At 47.6% G+C, this 25768-nt stretch overlaps 1 pseudogene; it reads left to right on the forward strand.

Moving 5' to 3' along the window:
* The first annotated feature begins 1887 nt into the window (after positions 1-1887).
* Positions 1888-21729, forward strand: LOC146200917 (uncharacterized; annotated as a pseudogene).
* Positions 21730-25768: the final 4039 nt, after the last annotated feature.

The following is a 25768-nucleotide window of genomic DNA, read 5'->3' on the forward strand; positions in this document are numbered from 1 at the left end:
CAATCGAGGAAGACACCTGGCAGACGTTATGCATACGTAAGATCTCGTCAATATAAACGACGGCTCACCGACGTTTCTACGCAGAACAACCTACAGCACCTGCTTGGATGTGGCGTTTGTTTCCAGAAGCCTTCACCCCTCTGTTTCTCGTTGTAGTGATGTGGAAACGCATGGGAGTGATCACATACCAAAGTACCTATGCATCAAGTGGTTCGCACCTGCCACGTCGCCTCGTGTGCAATACACAGACTGGCCCGCCTAAGGGCATCTGTGGAGACTTCCAGCGTGGACCTCCAGTCGCCACCTCATATAGAGGGCCTAGTTACTTCTTCTCCCAGTGAGAACATTCATTATGTTTGTGTGCTGGCGTCAGTGTCCAGCAATGACGTGGAATTCGAGCGGCTTTGCGCGATCCGTCGGCGGGCTGAAAGGAAGTACAGAAGAACAAAATCAACCTACGATCTCGCACTTTCTCGTCGAGCTAAACGACAAGTTTCGCGTCACCTTGTGAGGTTAGGTCGACAACGTTGGAAACAGTTCTGCTCATCACCGGATCCCCGTAAGCCACTGTTGCGTATCTGGCATGTTGCGAGAAGCTTGCACATACCTCCGCAAGAAAGGCGCCCTTTCCGTACCCTGGCCCTTTATCAACGCCGCAATGAAGTTGACATAGTTGAAGATTTTTGTAAAATGGTTGTGGGCACAAACCAGGCACAGTCATCAATTTCAGAGGTTTTTCGCCGCCTTCGCCAAATGATGAATACGACTTTCCCTTTTTAAATAGCTGAATTAGACGCCGCTCTTGCTTCTTGTCGGCATTCATCTGGTCCTGACGGGATTACTTATGCAACCTTATAAAACTAGACAAGGATGGTAGTACTGCGCTACTCAAATATTTCAATGATATATAGGCTTCTAGTACGGTTCCCGAATACTGGAAGATTAGCTGCCCGGTTGCTCTTTTGAAGCCTGGAAAGCACCCTCTAGAACTTACCTCATGCCAGCCAGCTGCTCTAGCGAGCTGCTTTGGAAAGTTACGGAGCGAATGATGCTTGCAAGACTTGAGTGATTCCTAGAGAGTAATGATCTTCATCCAAATATAATGACCGGATTTCGCCAAGGGCGCTTTTCCATCGACAGAATCATCGACCTTGTGGCGACAGTAAAACACGAAAAGCGTCACCGTCGACTAGTATGTGCTATATTTTTAGATATAAAGGGGGCTTAGGACAACGACCTTCATGATGCTATTCTTGATAGACAATATAAAGGGGTATTAGGACAACGTCCTCCATGATGCTATTCTTGATGGACTTGATGACGTGGAAGTTGGTGGCCGGCTGCACTTGTGGATTTTGAGCTATTTCAATGGCCGCTCTGTTTACATACTACGCCTGATGGAGATGCTACCCGCCGTCAGGTCAGTCGTGGAGGAGTCCTCTGCCGAACTTGATTTAACGTCACGCTAATTGGCCTGGTGAGCGAACTGCCAGCATCCACATAAGTGCATATTCTCATGACATCTGCATCTAGGCTTCTGGTTCGACGCGCCCAAAACTATGTGCGAGATTGCAAAGAGCAGTGTTATCGATATCGGTGTAATTACGGCGTCAAGGTTCGCTTTTAGCGGAAGAAATGTTTGCAGCGATCGTATTTACGTGAAATTGTGGCAGCTACTACCCAAATGTTCTTCATGGAATCCTAATACCGTACGTCTCCAGGCACATATTCTTGGGAGTAATTATTCACCACCGACTCTCTTGCGGCGCACCATGCGGCGCAACTAGCCATCCATGGCATTGGGCTAAAGATTTTCCAGACTAACAATCTTGTTCCTTCTCAAACTAAAGATAGTAAATTAGAAATCCTTGTTGCTTGTATGTTCGTGTTGCTGTCCGAATAAAGTCTTGCCTTCTCGGCGTCTCGGAATAACATGGCGACGAGGATGGGATCGTTCAGGAAGAGGCAGTGACCAAGCCTCCTGAAGAAACGACGACGACGCCACGGCAAGCGGGAACATCAGTGATGAACACCACTCTGGGATCGTTGGGCGAGTTTTGCCCGGACTCTGGCAATTTCGACATCTACGTGGAAAGGTTTGACCTGTACGCAACAGCCAACGGAATCGACACAAGTAAGAAGCTGCAAGTCTTCTTAACTGTCCTTGGTGAAAAAGCTTATTGACTCTGCTTAGCCTTCTGCTGCCGAAGAAGCCCACGGAAGTCAACTACGAAGAAGCTACAGATGTTCTCAGACAGCACTATGCACCAAAGCGGTCAGTGGTTACCGAACGGTATCACTTCTACCAGCGAAAGCAAGAGTCGCACGAAAGCCTGGCACAGTTCATTGTCGAGCTGAAGAGACTGGCTGCCACGTGCTCGTTTGGAAGTTTTTTGGAAGAAGCGCTCTGGGATCGACTGATTTCTGGAATGCGAGCGGATTCTATCCGATGCCGTCTTCTTGCCCTGTCCGATGATGAAGTCACCTGGGAGCGAGTTTGCAAAATTGCTACCGCCTTGGAGACTGCTCAGAAAGACACCAGAGAAATGCTACCGGAGGGGTCAACCACCAGTCCGGCGGACATCTGCTGGCATCGGGATTCCACCCCGCAAGGCCAGCGACACGCGACAAAGGAGGAGGCCCCTAGCAACGAGCAGCGTGCCCCGCAAAACGGCTCAAGGAAGCAACGAGGGAAAGGCACTGTTCGCGTCTGTCATAGATGCGGCGGACTGCATACGCCTGTGCGTTGTCCTTTCCTCAAAAGTATGTGTTTCAAAGGCTCGAAGCCGGATCATGTAGCAAAAATGTGCAAAACAAAGATGGTGCACAAAGTTGAGGAGCCCTTGGCGGAAACTGACTTGCTTACAGTGTGTACGACGAACGAAGTTGACGGCTCACCGCCTATTGTGCTTAAAGTAAAAGTAAATGGCAAGAAGATACCGATGGAATTAGACACGGGAGCCGCTGTGACAATAATGTCTGAAAGAGACTTTGATGAAAATTTTCCAAACTGTCCATGTTCGAAAGACGACATACGTCTAGGCGTGTATAACGGTACTTCACTCAAAGTGAAAGGCGTAGCAAACGTCAAGGTGTCTTATCAGAACCGAAGCTACGATCTGCCTCTGATAATAGCAAAGCAAGAAAATGGAGCTCGCATGCCGACGCTTTTAGGTCACGATTGGATAACGGCACTAAAAGTTGACTTGCACAATGCTGTTCAGCAGTTACAACGTGACGTTGATAACGTGCAGGATGACAGGCAGATGGTAGCAGCGGAAGTCGAGAACAAGTTAAAACGGCTGTACAGTGATGTGTTTGAGCCAGGTTATGGTTCTCTTCAGGGATTCACTGGTAGCATCAAAATGAAAAACGATGCGCAGCTAGTTTTTTGTAAGGCGAGACCAGTACCATATGGATTGCGCGAACAGGTGGAGAATGAATTGCTTGAACTTGAGAAGGCTGGTGTGGTTTACAGAGTGAGGCACAGTGCGTGGGCTACACCGCTAGTGATCGTCCCAAAGAAAGCAGAAAAGCAGATTAGGATAGTTAGTATCTAGACACTTTACACATTTAAATTCACTTGCAACCACTATACCGGAGAGCTTCTAAATATATTTTCATAGTAACCTGTCGAAATTCCGATGTCAATTTACCAGAGCAAATCGACACCAGAATTCACTATGCATATCTGTCTGTATCATCGCTATCTATATTTAATAATAATCAGGCCTCATCAAACGTTGGGCTATTTATATAGAGTGATGGCACCATGTATTTATTAAGAATAATTCTTAGCATGGTGCATGATGGTCACTGTTATTCCGTTCATTTTGAAATGATAGGTTAAGAAATGAGCGTAATACTTGCTTGGGGTATGGGTGTGCGTCCAGTAAATATAGTATAAATATAGAAAAGAATCGTATTTAAATAAAAACGGATATTGCTGTTTACTGACATTTTGTAGTCACAACAAAGGCCGATAAATATCGACACAATTTTTTCCACACTTTCGTTGAGGACGGGGGTTCTTTTTCAACTTGGATTGAGTAGTCATGTACAAGGCAGGACACGAGGCATGCCTGTGGAGTGCGCGAACACGCGTAATGATCGGTGGATAATATACAGTCCAGCCCACTTATAACGAACTTGATCGTCACGCGGCATTTGTTCGTTGTATCCAGATTTCGTAGTAAGTAGACCACCTATAATGCGGGCAAAAAGAGCAAGCGAGACGAAAGTTAACTTTATTTTTGAAAAAAGTCCGTGATGCATGTCTGCTTCTTCAAAGCTGATCGTAGCACTGCCGTTTCTAATTTTTCCAGCGCGGTAATGTGTTCATCGCCAAGGCCTCTGCTGCACACGAGTTCCTTAAGCGACGCGATGTAACCGATCGCGGTTGAAGCGTTCACAGCAACCGGCGGCAGCGGAGCATCCTCGTCATCGTCCTCGTCGGTCTCTGGGCAGTCAGGAAGGGCTCGCACTTCACGCACAATAGCTTCGTCTCTGCATGGCTCCGCAATGTCGGCGTCGTCATCAGCAGAAACGAAATCGTCCCAGACAACGTCAGGTCCGGCCAGCTGCGTGTCAACGACGCGTTGCCACAAGTCCTCGTGCGACCGGCCTTCCGGTGGGTGATCTATGGCGTCCTCGGGCCCATAAATCCCGCCTTGCGGAAGCAATTGGCTACGCACTGCGCAGTGAGTTCCATCCACGCCGCTTTCAACATCTCCACGGCGTCAAGCAAGCTGATGCGAACTGGCATGGCAGCCTCAATCGCGATCAACAAGCGTTGGATGACGCGCCGCCGGTAGCACACCTTGAACGCACAGATGATGCCCATATCCAGCGGCTGAATTTTGCAGGTTGCATTGGGAAGCAAGAAGAGCACTGTCACCGCACTCAAGGAAGGCTGCACGTGGTGCGCCGCATAGTTATCCAGCACGAGCAGAACCTTCCTGTTTTTTTGTGCCATGTCGTGGTCGAACTTGACAAGCCACTCGGCAAACAAGTCCCGACTCATCCAAGCTTTTCTATTGTTCCTGTAGCGTAGCTTCCAAAATATCGCGGCTTACGTGACTTGCCAATGAGAAAAGGCAGCCGCCGATCACTGCCGTCCATATTGACACACAGAAAAACGGTTATGCGCAACTTGCTGTTCTTCCCTTCTGCGTACTTTTCGCCTTTCAAGGCATGCGTTTTAGATGGCAGCATCTGATAAAACAACGCAGTCTCGTCGGCATTGTAAACATCCCGTGGAGCATAGCACGTGATTTTTGGGAGGTTGTCGGAAAGTCACGCATCGACGTCCTCGTTGTTCACAGACGCAGCCTCGCCGACGACCGCCTTGAAAACAATTCCGTGGCGAGCCTTAAACCGGTGGAGCCATCCATTGCCTGGGCTAAAATCGGGAAAGTCCAAAAGGAAGGCGAAGTCTTTAGCCTTGGAGAGCATCAGCGGTCCACTGATCGGAACGTTGCGATACCGGGCGTCAGCGAACCACTTCAGCAGTGCGTCCTCAGCGTCCGCGTAGGTCGCCTTCCGAAGGCGCTTTCTAGTTGTCGGGTCGGCATTCACGGTAGCACCAGGAATCGTTTCCTTGCCCTTAGCAATGGTTGAAATGGTCGATTTCGACAGTCTGATACTTCTTGACCAGTTCGCAGTTTTTTCCACCTTGAGCATGTTCATTAACAATGGCCATCTTCGTTGCGATGTCGACAGCATTCCTTTTAGCACCTGAAAAGGTCGGCGTACAGTCCTCCATCGCACCAGGCGCACGTTGAGGCAGCCTTCAACTCCCCGATCTGGGAAAGGCAAGGATGCGGCAACGATGTCAACGCAGTGCCATCGCACAGAAAGAATCGACGGCGCAATGCCCTCAGCGCGGGGTGGCAACGGAGCAGCAATTGGAGAACTGGTTTGAGCCGGTAGAGCAGGCGCCTGACTTTCCGGATTGGCAGACGGAGATCACGTGGATGCGTAACAGCGACGCGGGCGGCGCCACTTTCTATTTCGTCACCGCGCGCGCGCGCTTTTTCTTTTTTTACTCGATTTTACCCTCAAAGGAGCGCCGGGGGACGCTTTGTGCGGTCGTGTCAGGGGAACACAAAGTGCGCGAAATTCGCCTGCCGCGGGTTCGCAGTCGAGCGAAACCGCGCCAATCACCGCCGGCTCGGTCAACTACGGGGGCCCGACAGCTTCGCGTTCGCCCTAACCGAATGTTGAGGCCACAACAGTTCGTTCTATGTGAGACACTGTGCCATTGCCCCAATATGTATTTTGACGGTAGCACCGCCCTCGTTCGTACTAAGCGAGCGTTCGTTATATCTGCGGCTGTTATAAGTGGGCTGGACTAGTCCTGTAAGCATAGTCGCCGGCCTGGGGGAGGTTGGAGGGCTCGAGCTCCCCGCCCCCCCCCCCCCCTTTCTTGCGAATTATTTCACGCACCCTCACCTATTTTACTCATGCAGAACACAGTTTGAAGAAACATAAATGCATTAGTGAATAACTGTGATAACATGGTTATTTTCACTGATACCTTTGAGCGGTTGCACCAGCACACGACGCACGATCAGTGAGAGTCGTGATGGATCGTTCGAACAGCAGCGATTTACTTAAAGCAGCATGCTTTGTAAGATATGGCTGCGAAGAACGGTTCGGCCCGGCTCTTTGAACGATAGGGCGAAAAGGCTCTTTGAAGTCCAAAAAAGCCACTGCTCACTTTTACTAAACTTCTGCTCACTCGTTCTTTAATAAGAGCGGTTGAAAAGATAGCAGAATGGAGGAGCGTACAGTGCTCTAGCGGGAGAGTGGTTGTGACTCTTACGAGGAAGGGCGGAAGAGCAGTTGCTGTGTCGCACTGCTAAGAGAAGCGTGGATGTCGCATCCGGCCACCCGGCTTCAACGGAATGGTTCGAGGGGTAAAATGGGCGCGGATCACTGAACAAGAGCAAGAGAGAGACTAGAGCCGGCTTTTTCTCTCTCCAATAGAACCACTGCTTGCTCCTGAGCGAACCAGACTTAAGTGAGCCGATGAGCTATTCCAATCATTTGGTTGTTGAAAGAATGCAAAGGAATAGGTCTCAGATAATATTGTCACGGAGTAAGGAAGACGACGAAGAAGAAGGACAGGGTGTAAGTGGAGAAAGAAGTGGAAGTGGCTCTGCTGATTGGACCAGCTGAGCACCACTCAGCGCCGCTCACTTGTAGACATTCTGTTGCAGTACTCGGCTGTCTTCGACTTCTCTCAGCCCCATGCACCACGATATATTCCCGTGTCTCGTACACGCCACACTACGATACCGGTTCGTCTCGCCTGATTCGTCATAAGTCTTATCGTGTGTCACTGTCGGAGTGCAAAGTAATCCACGAACAAGTCACTGATGCTTGAGATGAAGGTCGTTCAGGAGTCATCCAGCCCTTGGGCTGCTTCTGTCAATCATGTCTGTAAGATGGGACGCGGCGAGCTTGCGTGGACTACCGCCGGGGAAATGCCCTCACTAAAAAGGATGTACACCATTTTCCACGCAATAACGACGCCATAGACTCCCTCTCTGGCGCCGCTTATTTTTCTTGCCTAGATCTGCGATCAGGCTACTATCAAATATCGGTGTATCCGGCAGATGGACGTTTTGGTGGGACGGATGGATTTTTGAATCTACAACGTTTAAGAGATTTATGTACACAATATTGTGTGAAATAAAATGAGAATTAGGGCTGCGCTATTTTGATGACGCCGCCATTTTTGGTAATACTTTCGACGTGCATAACGACAGCTGAGCGCGCGTATTGGACTGTTTATATAACGTCGTACTAGTCTTAAATTCTAAGACGCGCCGCTTTGGGGAGCGTTAAGCGTTGCTGCTCTGCCATCTCGTTGATCAGCAGGACGTGAGACCAGACCTTCTGAAATCGACAACTGTGAAGTCATTTGAAGCACCACGGACAGTCAAAGAGGTTTATAGCTTTTTAGGTATATGTTCCTATTTCCGGCGTTTTATTTGCCGCTTTGCCGACATCGCCTACCCACTGACATGCCTTCTTCACAAAGAAGCGTCATTTGAATGACTGCGAATTTCAACGCTTCATTCCGCCATCTGAAGTTTCTACTGACGTCGCATCCTGTTCTCTGTCATTTCGATCCCTCCGCAGCAACAGAAGTTCATGCCGATGAATATAGTGTTGGCATCTGCGCTTTTATGGTTCAGCGCAGAGATAATCAGGAGCATGTTATAGCATATGCAAGCCGCTCCCTGGGCAAGCCGGAGTGCAACTAAACTGTGAGAGAACAAGAATGCCTTGCTGTGGTCTTCGCTGCGCAGAGGTTCCGATCGTACTTGTATGGTCGCCCATTCATGATTGTGGATGGCCATCATTCCCTGTTGTGATGTGATGTCCCGGTTATAGGACTCTTCTCGGGTAGGAGAGCAGGAATGACACACGAAATAGGGCCAGTAACAGATTTAATAAGAACTGGATGCCCCCGCTCCCCGGCGGTCTTGAGGCTGGGTCTGGACACCCCTGCGGTGATCCGGTGCTTGAGGTAGGAGATGATGACCATAGCTGCAGGCAGCGCTGATGGTGACGGTTCACACGACGAGCTCAATATACGCGCCATCAGAACTAGTGAGCCGTCTTCGTATTTTTAGGCAGTCGTCCCTCGGGAAACGAGGCTGAGTCGACCGGCTCTAGCGCATCTTTAGTTCCTCTCTGCCCCATCGTCCTTTTGCTACTTTTCTTGTCAACTCGGGTCCTTTCTTCCCGTTCCCGCAATCCTCACCGTCCCCGCAACAGCACACTGTAGCCGTCATTAGTGGCCCTCTTCGTATCCGGTTTCGGACAAAAGGCTACACGAGCAGGCAAACGTGTGGAGAGGTCGATGGTTTCCCGATTCCCGCGCAACCTGTAGCCCAAGTTTTGGCACAGGGCAATTTAGGCATCACATTCGCTCACCGCAGTTTTTTCGACCAAAAATGTTCTTTTTTCAGTCTGTGCACCCCCACATCAATTCTTGTGTCCATACGTCGTTGACCCTGATATGTATGCGCACGGCCACAAAATCACATCACAGAGGAGTTCAACCGCATCACCGTCCATAAATGAAGTTCGAATTTCACGCACAACAGCGAGGTCATCCAGCTCCCTAACGTCTGTTGAGAATCGACTGGACTGACTGGAGAATATTTACCAATGAACAAAAATTGGTGTACGCATTCTTCCCTAAGCGAAGAACCACCACAACTTTCTTCTCATCTGGTTGCATGCGTTGGCAGGCGCCACATGCCCGGGGTACTTTACTTTCGCCTTTAAAAATTGGCCCTTTCTCGGCTTCAAATTCAACTTGGAGCCTTTCAATCTCCTCAGCACTGCCTGAATATCTATCATCTGCTTTTCGATCGTAGAGCTATAGATGATTATGCCATCCATGTACACGCGACATGTGTGGCCAGTCAGCCCCTTGAGCACAACGTCGGTGGTTCGCTGCCAAACAGATGGACTGTTTACTAGCCCCATGGGCATTATCGTCCGTTGATAATGCCCGCTTATTGTGTTAAACGCCGTTTTTTTCATATCAGAAGGATCCATCAATTTGCCAGAAGCCAGAGGCAAAGTCCACAACCGAGAAGTACTTGGCCGATCCCAACTGTGACAAAGTCTCTTGGATATCTGGTTGCGGATACGGGTCCACTCTGGTGACACTTTTTAGCTCCCTGTAGTAAACTACAAAACGAAATGTCCCATCTGGCTTTTCAACCAATAGTGCAGGCGAATCCCACGGGGACCTGAAATATTCAATGATTCCGCCTTTCAGCACATCCTGCACTTGGTTGGCTGTGATGTCCCGGTTATAGGGCTCTTTTCGGGTGGAAAGCAGGAATCACACCCGAAATAGGGCCAGTAACAGATTTAATCAGAACTGGATGCCCCGCTCACCCGACGGTCTTGAGGCTGCGTCTGGATGCCCCTGCGGTGATTCGGTGCTTGGGATGGGAGATGACGGCCATAGGTGCTGGCAGCGCTGATGGTGACGGTTTTACACGGTGAGCTCAATATACACGCCGCTAGGACTAGCGAGCCGTCTTCGTATTTTCAGGCGGTCGTCCCTCTGGAAACGAGGCTGGGTTGACCGGCTCTAGCACGTCTCTCGCTTCTCTCTGCCCCATCGTCCTTCTGCTGCTTTATTGTCAACTCGGATCCTTTCTCCCCTGTCCCGGAGTCCTCGTCGTCCCCGCAACAGCGCACGTGCAGCCGTTATTAGCACGTCGTCCCCGCATTCCAGCGTGCCGTTCAGCGACCTTTCTTCGTATGATTTCGGACAAAAGGCTACACGAGTAGGCGAAATTGTGAACAGGTCGATGGTTTCCTGATCCCCGTGCAACCCTTATCCCAATTTCCGGCACAGGGCAATTTAGCCATCACACTAGTTTCTCAATCTTCAAGATCCAGGTGGTCGCCTCGCGCACTGGGCCCGTCGTCTACAGGAGTATAGCCTCAATGTTGTATACAAGAGCGGGCGTCGACAGGCAGATGCAGACTGTCTCTCGCGAATGCCGCTGCCATCAGCAGAGTGTGACAGTGACAGGTTTGACCAATACAATTTAGCCATCATCCCAGAGTTGTCGGACGTTAAGGAGTTTAAAAATGAGCAATGAGAAGATTCTGCTCTACAGCCTATGTTTGCCTTCGCACGCACCCAGGGAGGTAAATGTCATTCCTGTATCCGCAATGGTCTCTTGTTTAAAAATAGGTATACGTTCCTGTGGGCGCACGACACCTGCTTGTTGCTTGCTGCGCTGGGGAAAAACTTCAGGGTGTAAGGAAGAAGACGAAGACGAAGGAAGGATTTCGATCGGCGAAGTATTGATTTGCCGGTCCTGGTTTTGTCTTTCCCCTTTGCGTATTTTGTTTTCTGTTGACTAACGCACGCGGTGACTTTGGTAATTTAGGGTAATGTCGGCGCAGTCCCCCGGCCATGGGCACTCCCCTTGATCGGCTTCCCTTCTGCATAATGATCTGCCCTTGGAATCTTTTCACAGCTCCTGTATCTGCAACATCCCTGTGGCACTCATTCTTAGGATGGTGGCACCATTAAAATGTACAACCCAGGAGCTGTCCGAGCTGCTCTTCAGGAAACCAATTCCTTCTACGCAGGAATAGCCGAGGTGCGCCAATTTTGTCGCGGTGGGATTCTGTGCCATTTCCCAGACCTGGCATGTGTAAAAGATCTTCTAAACTGCTCTACATTTGCATCTCATCAGACAAGCAGTTTTATTCCTTCGCACCTGGCCTGCACAAAAGATCAAGTCCGAAGTGTGCATTTCTTCTTATGTCCAGAAAAAAAAAACCTTGTCTTTCTCTCCGCGGCAGGCGTTGTTGCTGTCTACAGCTGTAGCCGGGAGGTCAATAATGTTCGCGTGCCGACAGAATCACTAATTACTTCTTTTGCAGGTACAGACTGTCCATCAGATAATAAAGTGTGGACTTTATTGTTTCTGTATAGATCCCCTACCATCAAAGCCTCTGCAGCGCAACAACTGCGGGCGTTATGGCCATACTGCTGGTGGTTGCAAGTCCACTTTGCGATGTTGCAAATGCAGCGATGCCCATAAATCATATTTATGCTCAGATCAAAATGTCAAATGTTGTCTTTGCGGTGAAATTCACTCAGCAACGTCCTTGAAATGTCCTTCTAGATGTCATGAAATGCAAATACTGAAGAATATATTGACCGAAAACGTTGCTCGAGGCATGAGGCAATTAAAAAAAAATTAAGAGAGCGCTCATGGGTATGCAGGTGTGTCAGCCTGTTCTGAAACATCATTAGATTTCTCGCTGTCTAACACCATAGTAACTGCTGTGGAAGCAACCATGGCCAAAATGGTTGATAGGATTGTGACAACAGTCACAGAGTGCATATCCAACGTTCTGACAGCTCAGATTTCTCAGGCTGTGCACACTGCTACGGTTTCTCCTTCGACACCTGGGCCTTCATTAAAAGCGCAGCACTCCTTAGCTGCAATGTCTTGCTCGCAAAATGAATCTCTTTCCGCTTCACCTATGCAAAATTCCGACCAGTTAGATAAGGCTCATGATGCAGAGATGATGGAGACAGATACGCGAATCCTAAAACGCAGTGGACCTCCGGTGTCTAAGCCGTCATCACCTCGTCCTAAGACAAAATCAAAAAAGAAACAGCTAGACTCTAAGCCGAAGAATACCATTTTCGGGCAGACTGTTGCTGCTGCCTGGAGTACATAACCATAGGAACAGTAAACGTTCTTCAGTGGAACTGTAGATCTCGTTTTTCAGCTACTACAGATTTAGTTTATCTTTCTTTAAAGCAGATTCCAGCCATAATTGTTTTGCAAGAAACTTGGCTAACATCTGAAAAACATTTTCATTTACAAAATTATCGATCATTCTGACAAGATCGACAGTCAAGAGGTGATGGGTTACTAATTCTAATTTCTTCAAACTTTTGTCATAGGGCTAAGATTTCTTTTCAATATTCTACTCTAGATTCTGAATTATTGACTTTAGATTTTGAAATTCCAGGGTTCAGTCCGTTTACATTAGCGAATGTTCACTTCCCTCATGGTGTTCAGGCCACCAGATGGCTAGCCCACTTCCTAGTTAATTGTCAAAATTCGGTTATTTTGGCTGGAGATTTTAATTCGCACCAAGTTTCGTGGGGTTACAAGACGGATCCCTGGGCAAGCGCCAGCGGGATTCGCTTTCAAATAACTTTTATTGCATGAATTCTGGTTTACCTACTTTCGTACGTGCTCACAGTCCATCTGTGATAGATTTAACTTTCTCCAGCACTAATGTTTCTATATTCAGTTGGTCGACAGTTGATGGTGGCATCTCTAGCAACCATACACCTATTGGTTTTGAGGTTAATTACTGCCGCTTAACTCCGCCGACCTCTCAGTTGAGGTCATATGTTGATTATAACCAGGTTCAGTCATCTTTGAGTTATTTTGTTGAGGAAGTGGTTAATGCTACGGAAGAGTTAAAATCGCAAAGATTATGCCAGGTCATTGCATCCTGCCGTAAGAAGTGTAAATTCTTGGTGCGTGCATCAAAAGGCAATACATCTACAAGATGGTGGAATGCAGATTGCTCGCGTGAATATAGAAGAGGAAAGGCTGCATGGAAGAGGCTGCTTCACAACGAGTGCCCCAAAAATATGCGTTATAATTTTTTGCAACTGCATTTAACGCACAGTCGCACAAGCGAAATGATACTGAACATTTCAATTACCTTTCATAATCTAATAACCGACGTGCATGTTTCGAGTTTTTAAAATCTCTGAAAACGATTCCTGTCTAAGAAAATTTACCCTCATGTGTTTCGACTCCTAAAGAAACTCTCAAAACAGTAGAAAAAATTGCTAAAGTTTTAGAAAAGTGTTTTTTGTCAACAGTTCCCAAATCTCCTATGCTTGTAGGCCCAGTAGATACGGTTAAGGATGTCCCTAAAATTACATTTTCGGAGCTTTCTCCGATTCTATGGACATTGCCAGCTCCTGCTCCTGGCCCTGATTGAGTAACGTCAAAAGTGTTAAGATGGACATTGCCAGCTCCTGCTCCTGGCCCTGATTGAGTAACTTCAAAAGTGTTAAGATCCTCCATAAGGTGTCTCCAAATTCTTTGTTAGAGTTGGTAAATTACTCATTCTCAGATATCTGGTGACTGGACACTAGCCAAAGTGATTCTTTTACTGAAACATAATGGTGGTGGCTATACATTGGACCATATATTAGACCAAAATCATTAACATCAGATTTGGTAAAATTAATTGGAAGGGTCGTACTCAAACGGGTTACAGAATTTGTGGAACAAGAATATATTCTTAGTCGTTGTCAAATCGGGTTTCGCACAAAATGTTCAATATGGAATGCGCATACTGTCCTTGAGAGTCGAATCCTTCTTGCCCGGTGCAAGAACATGCATGCTGCATTGGTGACTCGCGATGTAGAGAAGGCTTATGATAGAGTAGAGCCCAGAATTTTATTGCAAAGATTAGAAACTCTGCGGTTTCCACAATATTTAATTGCATGGATGTCAGCATTCCTACAAACCGGACAATTGTACTGTTCATTGAATGGTGCGCATTCTGGCAGATATCAACAAATCAGAGGTATTCCTCAAGGGGCAGTTCTCTCGCCCGTACTCTTTACCATTTGAATGAGCCCTATTCCAACTCATCAAGAAGTTCGCCCGTATGTCTATGCGGATGACATCGCGTTCTTTACGGCTGCACCTGACATTCAAACCCTCCATAGGCGCCTGCAATCGTACCTAAGCTCCCTTCAGAATTGGTGATGTGACTTAAGATTAACATTAAAAGTAAAAAGGTGTGCTTTCCTTGCGTTCCAAATTAAGGATCGGGTAAATCTTTGTCTAACAATTAGGCAGGAAATGATTCCTCAAGTTAATTCTTAGAAGTATCTAGGGGTGATTTACGATGACCATCTAGCATGGAGGGATCACATTGAACATTTTGCAGTGAAAGGGGTTCGTGCTGTGGGTATGGTGCGCAGGTTTAGCAATCCAAGGTCTGGAATGCGGCGAGACGCTCTTTTAATGATTAGTGTTATCTATGTCCGACCAATTATATAATTTGGATCTGTTTACAATATTCGTCCGCTTGTTCGTTTAGAGCGGAAAGCGCTTAGATTATGCCTTGGGCTCCCGAAATTTGTGGCTAACAATGTACAACACCTTGAAGCCAGATACCACCGTTGTTACAATTCTTCAACAGTCAGATTACAATTACTGACTGTTCAGACGTATATAAAAATATATGAATCTCTGTTCCATCACACCCTGTCAATTTTTTGTTGCGGGCCAGCCTTCTTTTTTGGGGTCAGCTGGCCTCGGTTTCATACCCCGCAGGTAATACCAGTGCAAAATCTGTTGCAACTTTTGCACGTAGTCCTTTCTAACATCCTTCCAACAAACGTACGTGGATCTTCAGTTCAAATTGTCTATGATGACATTTTCCCAATTATAGCAAAACACGTATCACCTCAAATTTGAAATTGAATATTAGAATATCATTTACAAAGTCTTCCCATTAGCATAATGATAGCAACTGATGCTTCTCAATTTCATGAAAGGCCGGCGTTGGAATATACTGTCCGCCTTTAGACTGGGTTTTTTCAGTCCGTCTTCCGGAGTTTACCCCAATTTTCCAGGCGGAGTTGCTGGAGGTAGGGTTAATACGAATTCGCCAATATTAAACACATTTCTTTCATTGCTCCCCTCACATTTGAGCCTCATACATATGGTGTGAGTACTAAGCCACAGTAATGTGACAGTCAATGAGGTTGCTGATAGACTAGCTAAAAAATCTATGAATGGCTCTGTGTTGCCTCGCCTCCCGGCAACAGCGTGCATAACAATAGCGTAATTTCGTAGGCATTCCTTATTAAGCATGCAGTCTGGATTTATTTTATCATCGGACGACTACCTGCATCTCAAGTATTCCTGGAGTGGAAAATGATGTCAATCAAGGCACACTGATGTCTCTCTAACCAGGCTGCGCTGTCGTATTCCGCCACTAAATTTCTATACGCACAGGCCTGGCTTGGCTTGTACTTCCGTCTGCATATTCTGCGGGGAACCAGAAACAATAGATCTTTTCTTGCTATTTTGCCGCCGTTTTACCATGATGAGAAAAAGATATTTGGAGAAGCCGTTGCAACAGCTGGGTCTTAATTTCAGCAGCCAGGTTTTATTATCGTTCGGTACCACCATGCTTGGGTACAGCCACTGGTCTGTTTTTAACGCCATTCAAACCTTTTTATTAGAATCAAAACGTCTGCCGCGCTAATATGTTGTGAATGTTTTTATCTGTACATACAAATTTCAGTGTTCTCCTTTGCGTGCGTCAGTAATTACCCTTTTTATTTTTATTTTTCATTTTTAACTTTTCTTCTCTATTCTCTAGCAATCATATCTTTTTTTTCCGAGGTAATGATACATCTCAAAATCTAATATCTCTGCACCCCAATTCTTGGCCGATTCTCTTGTGTGGGTATATGCCATCAAATTAGAGAACACCAACAACAACGACTTCGCTCATCTGGCGCGCCTTCGTCCTGAATAAAGGTACCACATCGTAACAGCATTAAGCTAATTGCATTAATTCTATATTTAGGCAGATTAATAGAAAGAATAGAGCACAGTTATCTAACAAAGCATGCTCATGAAGGTAATAGTCTCAGCTCAGCATAGACTGACTTTCGACGCGGTTGCTCCGAGTAGGCGGCGCACGTAGGTCCAGAGAGCTGAATCCGTCTCTCGCTATGCAGGAGAGAAGTTTCAGCTCTTGTGACACTTGATGCAGCTAAGGCAAACAGTTAGCTGCTGTCTCGTGACACGAGCTATAAATTTCACCCTTTACTGTTATTGAATAGGCGTGCTCCACATCTCTATCTTGATCTTCAAAATTCGTTTCAAACCCTTCTGCTTTATGCGACAGCCTTATCCCTACTTAATCTCCCGCTCCAAACTACTCACGATACAAACTTTCATCAGGTCACTGGCCCCGGCCTCTGAGGTCAACTCTACCAATTTTGCCTCCCAACCGACAGCTATTGTCTATTATTATTGGCTCCGCTTAAACAACCACAACTTACGGTAATGAGAAACAATTAGCACCAGTTCTTTGCTATTGGTTGATGACATGCAGGCCGCATTGGATTTCCTCTATGACCGCATTTTGCCCTCTCATGCGAAATTTATGCCTGATAACATTCTAAATGGTCTTGTTTCTGATTATCTAGAAAAAGTGCCCCATCAGACTTTTATCTCCACAGATGCCTAGTCAGCCACGAAAAAGCTACAGGTGGTATATTTTCATCGGATTTCACATGGAGCTATTCCGAGCGCATCCAGGAATATTGCTATGTTAATTGCGGAATGTTCCTCTCTTGAATCGTGTGCACAAACTCTCACGCATATATCACAAGTTATCATTCTCGCTGATTGTTTATCAGTGTTAATCTGTTTCAAAGTTGGAAACCTCTCAAAATATTTTCTGTCGATTCCTCTGCTTTTTTTCCTGTTCTTTTTTTTGCTCGCATACTTTTAAAGAAATCTGTTTTAGGTGAACCAGTAAAACTACGCGAAAAACAGGACTCATTTTACTCGTTCGGCTAATATGAACATGGTTCCAATTTCCAGTTTGCAGCGGTTTCAGCCTCTATGAACCAGGCTGCGCGATGGCTTACGGTATACCCCGGGATACGAGCATCTATTCTATAATTCGAATGTTCGTTCATGTAAAACCAGGCAGTGTGAGGTATCAATGGCGCAGTTGCAGCGAATAATTCTAAGCTTGAATTCATATCTACGAAGATTTGGGTGTCAATCACAATCTTATGTGAATCATGCGGGGAAGTATAATCCATAGAGCATTTTATCTTCTCTTACGGGCAGTTCACACTTTGGAGAAGGACATCTGGAGGACCTCCTCTTTAATTTAGGACTCGCCTTGTTACTATGCGTTTTACTGTCATTTTGCTAGTGCTTAGGAATTCGCGTTGGACAATATTTCTGTAATTATCCATGACTAAGTTGGGATTGAGCGCACTTGGAAGGTACTCAGACATTAAGGACTAGCAGCTTACCGGTATCATTCAAGGGGAAAGTGTGTAACAGTTGCGTCCTACCGGTACTCACCTATGAGGCTGATACATGGAGGTTATCGAAAATGGTTCTACTTAAGTTGAGACAACGCAGAGGGCTATGCAACGGTAAAAGGTAGTTGTAACGTAAGACATACCAAGCTTGCAAGAGTGGTTCAGAGAAATAACTCAAGTAACTGAGATCCTAGTCGAAATTAAGAAGATGGGTGAATGAGGTCAAGTTCGCAGGGGTCAAGTGGATGCAGCTTGCACAGGAAGGGGTTAACTGGAGGAATATGGGAGAGGCCTTCACTCTGCAGTGATTATAGTCCGGCTATTGATGATGATCACATTATAGCAACTGGTATTCTATGTTTTAACCCTTCTCAATATTATCCTAAGTTTTTCTTTAACCAAAATTAATATGAGTGGTAAGAAATTCTCACCATAACTATTATGCCTGCATTGTTACAATGATTTGAGATTCTCGCTTTAGGCTAATATTTTGTCTGTAATTGACTTTATGTAGAATACTACAACTTGGCTAATTTCCCATGATGGGTACGTGCCACTTTTGATGATGCCAACAACAAAAAACGACGACGAAGGCTTCGCCAATAAGCTGTCGCACTGTTGAAGCTCGAACTGCCTCGGTGGGCACAGTATTGTAGTTTGCAACTCTATCGCCTAGCGCCACCGGTTGCTGTCACCCCTCCTCCGGACATCCCAATAACACCCCCATTGATATATATATATATATATATATATATATATATTGTTAAGGTTTATTTACAGAATGGTTCTGCACCTTAGCCTGATGTGCTAACCAACAGATGGTGAGCTTCCTCTTCTTCAACTTCTATCGCGGAGAGCCTCTTTTTGCACTTTGTTCTCTTCTGTTCGCATGCCTGACATTATATATATATATATATATATATATATATATACATGAAGAAAAGAAGTTTACAGTTGGCGAGTCCAAGGAAAGCATTGGGGATTGCACTTTGTCTTTTTTATTAATTTTTAATTTGGTGATCACTTAAATAAGTAATGTAATCTGTTTAAGGGAAAGATAAATAAAGACAAAGTAGAAGGATGGTTGAGGGTGGCGCTGGTGAACACTCTCAAGGTTCCTATACAGACAACATAAATACCCAAGAAAGTAGCAATGGGGACAGCGGCCGATGTAGCTCAGTTGGAAGACCACCGGACGCGATATTCGGATGTCGTGGGTTCGGTTCCCACCATCGGCGCGTTGCTTTTCCTTCTACTTTGTCTTTATTTATCTTTCTCTTAAACAGATTACATTTCTAATTTATGTGATCACCGAAGTAAAAATTAATAAAAAAGACAAAGTACAATTCCCAATGCTTTCCTTGGACTTGCCGACTGTAGGCTTCTTTTCTTCGTGTATTATAACGAGCATCCTCATTTCCCCTTCATTTATCTGCTTGTAGCTTACGGGGGTCTCGGTTCTGGCAGTCTTGAGGCCATAGGTAACATAAGAGGGTTCTAGCACAGCTTTCGCACTTTCTCTCGATCACGTTCTACGTGACGCTGGCGGTAACACAGGATGTTCCATGTCCACCGCTATGGTTGAGGGTGGCGCTGATGACCACTCTCAAGGTTCCCATAAAGAGAACATAAATACCCAAGAAAGTAGAAGGGGGGACAGCGGCCGATGTAGCTCAGTTGGAAGAGCACCGGACGCGATATTCGGAGGTCGTGGGTTCGGTTTCCACCATCGGCGCGTTGTTTTTCCTTCTAATTTGTCTTTATTTATCTTTCCCCTAAACAGGTTACATTACTAATTTAGGTGATCACCGAAGAAAAATTAATAAAGAAGACAACGTACAATCCCCAATGCTTTCCTTGGACTCGCCGACTGTTGGCTTCTTTTCTTCATGTATTATAACGAGCCCCCTCATTTATATATATATATATATATATATATATATATATATATATATATATATATATATATATATATATATATATATATATTACCAGGAAGTGTTCGGAGGGAAACGATGTTGAAGTGCATTGGCTCCGCACTCGCAGGACGTACCTACAACTCGGACCGTGCAATTCCACCTATACCCGCTATGTCACGCTAGCCAAAGTAACCAGCACCATGACAAATCTGGTGGCGGTGAGGTCTGATCTCTCGTACCCCTTGGCTAAGCAGAAGTGCTATTCATATATTCGTGGAGACGCCTGTTCCCCGCACCAGCCGCAGGCAACGACGCCTACCACCTGAGTTTTCCCCATCAAGCATGACTACCGCAAGCCACGACGTCGTCGCAATACCTGGCGCTACCCCCCCCCCCCCCCCCCTAGGTGACGTTTCGGAACACCCGTGTCCCAAAGCCCTTTCGCGGGAACGCCTATGAAGACGTTGAGGACTGGTTGCTGCACTATCAAAGGCTAGCTACGTTCAACCTCTGGGATGACGCCACTCGGCTTAGAAACGGCTACTTCAGCCTTGAGGATAGCTCACGGACTTGGTTCGAAAACCATGCAGAGCAGCTGTCATCATGTAGTGCGTTCAAGCGTCATCTAGGGGTAACACACGGCAGCTCATCACTGCAAACGGGGCGACCGCGCTCTCCAATCTTGGGTTCAAATGCGTAACGGTACCATCGCGGCATATATCGAAGACATGATGCGCCTCTTAAAGCGTGCGGACCCTACGATGTCCGAGGACAAAAAGCTGCGCTACCTCATGCGTGGCGTCAAAACACAGCTTTTTGCTAGCCTGGTGGGCAGACCGCCGAAAACTGTCGCAGACTTCCTTGCGGAAACATCCACGATAAAGAAAGTGCTTCAGCAGAGAGCTTCCGCACAGGAGCGTACTTCCACGTCGCCTCCGTCTCTGCCGAGTTCCCATCGCATGGCATGGACACATCGGCGCTACGGGAGTTTGTACGTTCGATTGTGTGCGACGAACTCCGACTGCTGTGTCATCATCATCATCATCATCATCATCATCATAATCCTCAGACTGACTATACCCACTGCAGGGCGAAGGCCTCTCCCACATTCCTCCAATTAATCCGGTCCTGTGCTAGCTTCATCCACTTGACTATATGTATATGGCACTGCTCGATGGCACACCTCAACCAGCTCCTAGCTCCATTGCGACCGTTGGTCGCGATAAGGTGCACCAAGCGCAGCGGCTTCCGTTTAAAAGCGGTGAACCTCGCCCTGCTCCTCCTCTTACGCCACCTGAGTGTCACCGCCTCACATACGCTGAGGTTCAGCAATACTCTTTGCCCTCGTCGCCGTCCCTCAATCCTGCGACCGCAGCTGTGCTGAAAACAGCAGTCCTCGTGATCCAGTACATCACAGATTCCCGACCGCCTACACGGAAAGCAGACGAGTGGCGTACCCCCGACCGACGGCCGTTATGCTTTCATTGCGGCGAACCGGGTCATATCTATCGGCGCTGTCCTTACCGTCGACTGGGTTTCGAAGGTTTTTCTGCTGATTCTCCGCGGCCTCGCTACGGCGAACGGCCTCCAGCCGTTGAAGATTTCGTCAATGACCAACGCCGGGTTGTTCCGTCTCGTCTGCGGCAATCTAAATCATCGTCGGCCAGGGCTTGCCCTTCGCCATATGCTGAGAGTTCTTCATGGGCAGCGCAGGGCCGATCGCCCAGTCGCCGGCGGGGAAACGGAAACCAGCGACCTTCGTTGGTAGGCACGCTGAACATCGCTGTCGGGAGACCCCCATCGACGCAGACACGGAAAGGCTATACATCGACATTGGAAAAGTCCGCGGTTGCCAATTATAAGGCCACCTCGACGCCACCAGGACGCACCTACAACCATGACGAATTTCCGGTGGAACCGACGATGCAACAGCGCACCCGCAATAACGACGAATTGCTGGTGGAACAAACGAAGCAACCGCGCACCCGCAATGACGACGAATTTCCGGTGGGTCAGATGACGCAACAACGCACTTGCAACTACAACAAATTGCCGCTAGAACGGAAACCGCAACAACGCACCTGCAACGACGATGACTTGCAGTACAAGGAGATTGCGTACACCGACACAAAGCACTCAGGCTCAGAAACCTGACATTCGCGAGGAGCTTTCGTTGGACATACCCGTAATACTGGATGGTCGCCATGTTCGAGCTTTGTTAGGTACTGGCGCGGATTATTCTATTTTGAGCAGCCAGTTTGCCACAGTTCTCAAGAAGGTTTTGACACCGTGGGCTGGAACACATTCGCATTGAGGGTGGTCATCTGATTACACCTGTATGAATATGCACGGCCAGAGTTCAAATTCAAGTCAACATTTATGGTAAGCTGCCTTGTTCTGAACAGATGTTCACGTGACCTGAGTTTGGGCGTAGATGTTCTTTGTAAATATGGCTCAATTATTGGCCTCCGGGATTTCAAGCTCTCGTTTTCTAATGAGAAAGCAGTGGCCCTCAGCAGTGCAAAGCGACCGCTCAATGTGCTTCGAGTTTATGCGGACAGTGTCACACTGTCACCCCGAACCAGCACCTTCTTTAATGTCAAATGCAATTCACTTCACAATGATGACGCAATAGCGGAAACTAGCTTCTCGTTACCGTTAACGCAAGGAGTCTGCGTGGATCACAGTTTGATCTATCTTTACTGTGGTCAGTCAAGGGTACGCGCGAGTATCGGCACCTATTCGTGACACTTGTGTAGCCTTCGCCAAAGGCATCTTTGGTATCTCCGAGTACTTGTCCACAGAAACCGTGCCAAAGCCCGCATCCCTCGACAATCTCGAAGTCAGCTCAGAGCTATCGGTCAGCCAGCATGAACAGCTGTTTTCATTGTTACTAGAATTCAGAGAGTGTTTTTCATCGTCGTCAAAACTTCATCAAACTCCCATCTCCAAGCGCCAGATCGTCACGTTCGATGATGTGCACCCAATCTGCCAGCACCCTTACCACGCCTCTTCGACGGAGTGCGAAGTTATTAAATCACAAGTTAAGGAAATGCTCGAAGATGATGTTATCCAGCCTTCAAATAGCCCGTGGTCTTACCCTGTCGTTCTAGTTAAAAATAAAGACGGCACGTTACGTTTTTGCGTCGATTACTGCAAGCGAAATGCCGTAACCAAGACGGATGTGTACGCCTTGCCGCGGAATGAAGACTCTTTCTAACGCCTTCGGTGTGCAAAGTATTTTTCGTCCATCGATTTAAAACGTGGCTACTGGCAGATTGAGGTCGCTGAGCGAGATCGTGTGAAGACGGCCTTTGTCACACCCGACGGCCTTTACGAATTTAAAGTTCTACCTTTCGGCCTGTGTTCCGCGCCGGCCACATTCCAGCGGATGATGGACACTGTCCTCGCCGGCCTTAAGTGGCAGTGTTGCCTAGCCTACCTAGATGACGTGGTGGTCTGCGCAGAATCGTTTGCACAACATTTTAAACGCCTGCGGTCAGTACTCGAAGCACTTCGATCTGTTAACCTGACACTTGAGAAACAGAAATACCACTTTGGCTACCGAGAGCTTAAATTCCTCGGCCATGTCGTCAGCACCGCCGGCGTGAAGCCCGACCCTGACAAGCTTGCTGCTGTTGCGAAATTTCCGATTCCACGTGACAAGAAACCTGTTCGCCGATTTCTCGGCTTGTGAAGTTACTACCGGCACTTTTTTTATAACTCCGGGGATCTCGCTGTTACCGACATTCTAGTAGAAATTAAGAAGAAGAAATGGACATGGGCAGGACATGTAGTGCGAAGAGAGGATAACCGATGGTCGCTGAGGGTAACAAACTGGATTCCAAGGTAAGGAAAGCGTAGCAGGGGGCGGCAGAAAGTTAGGTGGGCGGATGAGGATAAGAAGTTCGCGGGGGTCAAGTGGATGATGGGAGAGGCCTTCGCCCTGCAGTGGGTATAGTTAGGCTGATGATGATGATGATGATGATGATCTCGCTGAACTGCTTACTCGGTTCACCAGGGGAGACGCCCCTTTTGTTTGGACTCACGAGCAAGAAGCTGCTTTTGCCGAGTTGCGTCTCCGTCTCCAATTCCCGCCTTTACTAGCCCATTTTGATGAGCAGGGTGAGACAGAAATACACATGGACGCCAATAACAATGGCCTTGGTGCGGTTCTCGTGCAACGTCAAGAGGGTGTTGAACGAGTCATCGCCTATTCCAGCCGTACTTTATCCTGCGCCGAGATGAACTATTCAACTACTGAAAGCGAATGCCTCGCCATTATTTGGTCTGCTGCAAAATTTCTCCCCTACCTTTATGGTCGCCCATTTAAAGTGGTCACTGAACACTATTCTTTGTGTTGGCTGGCCAACCTGCGTCACTCATGCGGCTACCTGGCGCGATGGAGCCTTCGCCTACAGGAGTTCCACCTCACTATAGCCTATAAGTGTATCGGTAGCTAAGTCATCGTCCCGGAAGCCACGAGACATGCGCACACAGTCGGCTTCTGGGGGAGAGGAGGTCGCCCTTCTTTCCAGTGGTGGCTATAAAACCAGCGCGCAATAAAGCACGAGCGCTCCTTTTCCCTGCAACCGTGTTGTCATGTTCTATCGACTGTGACAGCCGATACAATAAGTCCGGACATAAGCATGAAGAGGCTGACACACTCTCTCGTGCGCCTGTCGAGCTCGCTTCACCAGACACGGATGACGCTGGCAGTTTTCTCGGAGCTATTGATGCTTCAGATATGTCTCTTCAGCAGCGTGCCGGTCCAGAGTTAAGAGCCCTGATCCATTATTTAGGTCAGCCAGTCACCATACTAAATGCTTTTCTCGGAGCCTCTCATCTTTCTGCCTCAGAGGTGGTGTGCGCTATAAGCAAAACACTAGATCCGAGTCGAGAACCTACCTCCTCGTGGTACCCACAGCTCTGCGAGAGGAAATCCTTTCCGCGTGCCCTGATGAACCAACTTCTGGCCACTTGGACTATTCTCGCACACTTGCTAGAATACGACAGACATTCTACTGGCCAAACCTTGCCACTGTTGCTAAGGGCTGTGTCAAGAGCTGTCGACAATGTCAGCGTCGGAACGTTCCTCAATCAAAGCCTGCAGGCATCTTCCAAAAAACAGCGCGAACAAACGGGGACGAAAATGTATCAGCACCTAGCCCGCTTAGCCGTCATGCAGGCATCCTAGTGGTACAGCATCTGAAGTTGCCAATTTCTTTGTACACCTGATCATACTGCGGCACGGTGCTCCTACCTGTATTATTACTGATAGAGAGACTGCCTTTACTTCGCATATGGTGGCCGAAGTGTTTCATCTCAGCGGTTTGGCGCATCGAAAAACTACTGCTTGCCGTCCGCAGACCAACGGGCTGACGGAAAGGCTTAATACGACCATCGCGGACATGCTGGCTATGTATTTCGACGCCCAGCACAAGACGTGGGATCCGACCCCACCGTACGTGACATTCGCGTACAATACGGCAATCCAAGAGACGCCACGTAAATTTCACGCCGTTTTGCCTCGCTTATGGCAGGGAGGTTCGCACGATGCTGGACGCAATGCTGCCTTGCGGAACAGATAGCGAGCTTTGTTCTGACGCTGAGCAGTTTGCCCAAGATGCTGAGCAAGCACGCCAACCAGCACGCGTCCATATCGCTGAGCAAAGGGACAAGGGTTCACGCGGTACAACCTCTGCCACAGACAAACTTCCAACAATAGAACGTTTTGCTGGGCTAGTTGGTTCATTGTGACTTGAGCGCTCTTTCCTGTCCCTTCTTCGCTTCACCTTTGGGCTTCTTTCCCGCTGTTTCACTCAAGTTCCAACAACACCGGGGACCAGGTGGGGGTGTGGACTCCTGTTCGACGCCGCGGCCTATCACAAAAGCTAATTTGCCGCTACTTTTGACCATCTAAAATCTTGCGGCGCCTCAGCAACGTCAACTACAAGGTGCTCCCGGATGGACCACAGCACAGAGGCCGTCGGCTACTTCGTTCAGATACAGTTATTGTCTAGCGAATGAAGCCGTATTTTGCGCGGTAACTGACAAACTGCATCTGCAAACTTTTTTGTTTGATTTCGTCCGCTTGTGTGCACGTGTGACTGTGTGCGTTACGATTAAGGAGAGAGGAATGCCAGGCGGCGCTCGGAGCCAAAAAACGATGGAGTGAATCGGCTCCGCACTT

The sequence above is a fragment of the Amblyomma maculatum genome, chromosome 2, assembly GCF_055883805.1.
Source record: "Amblyomma maculatum isolate TAMU_Amacu chromosome 2, ASM5588380v1, whole genome shotgun sequence".
Lineage (NCBI taxonomy): Eukaryota > Metazoa > Arthropoda > Arachnida > Ixodida > Ixodidae > Amblyomma > Amblyomma maculatum.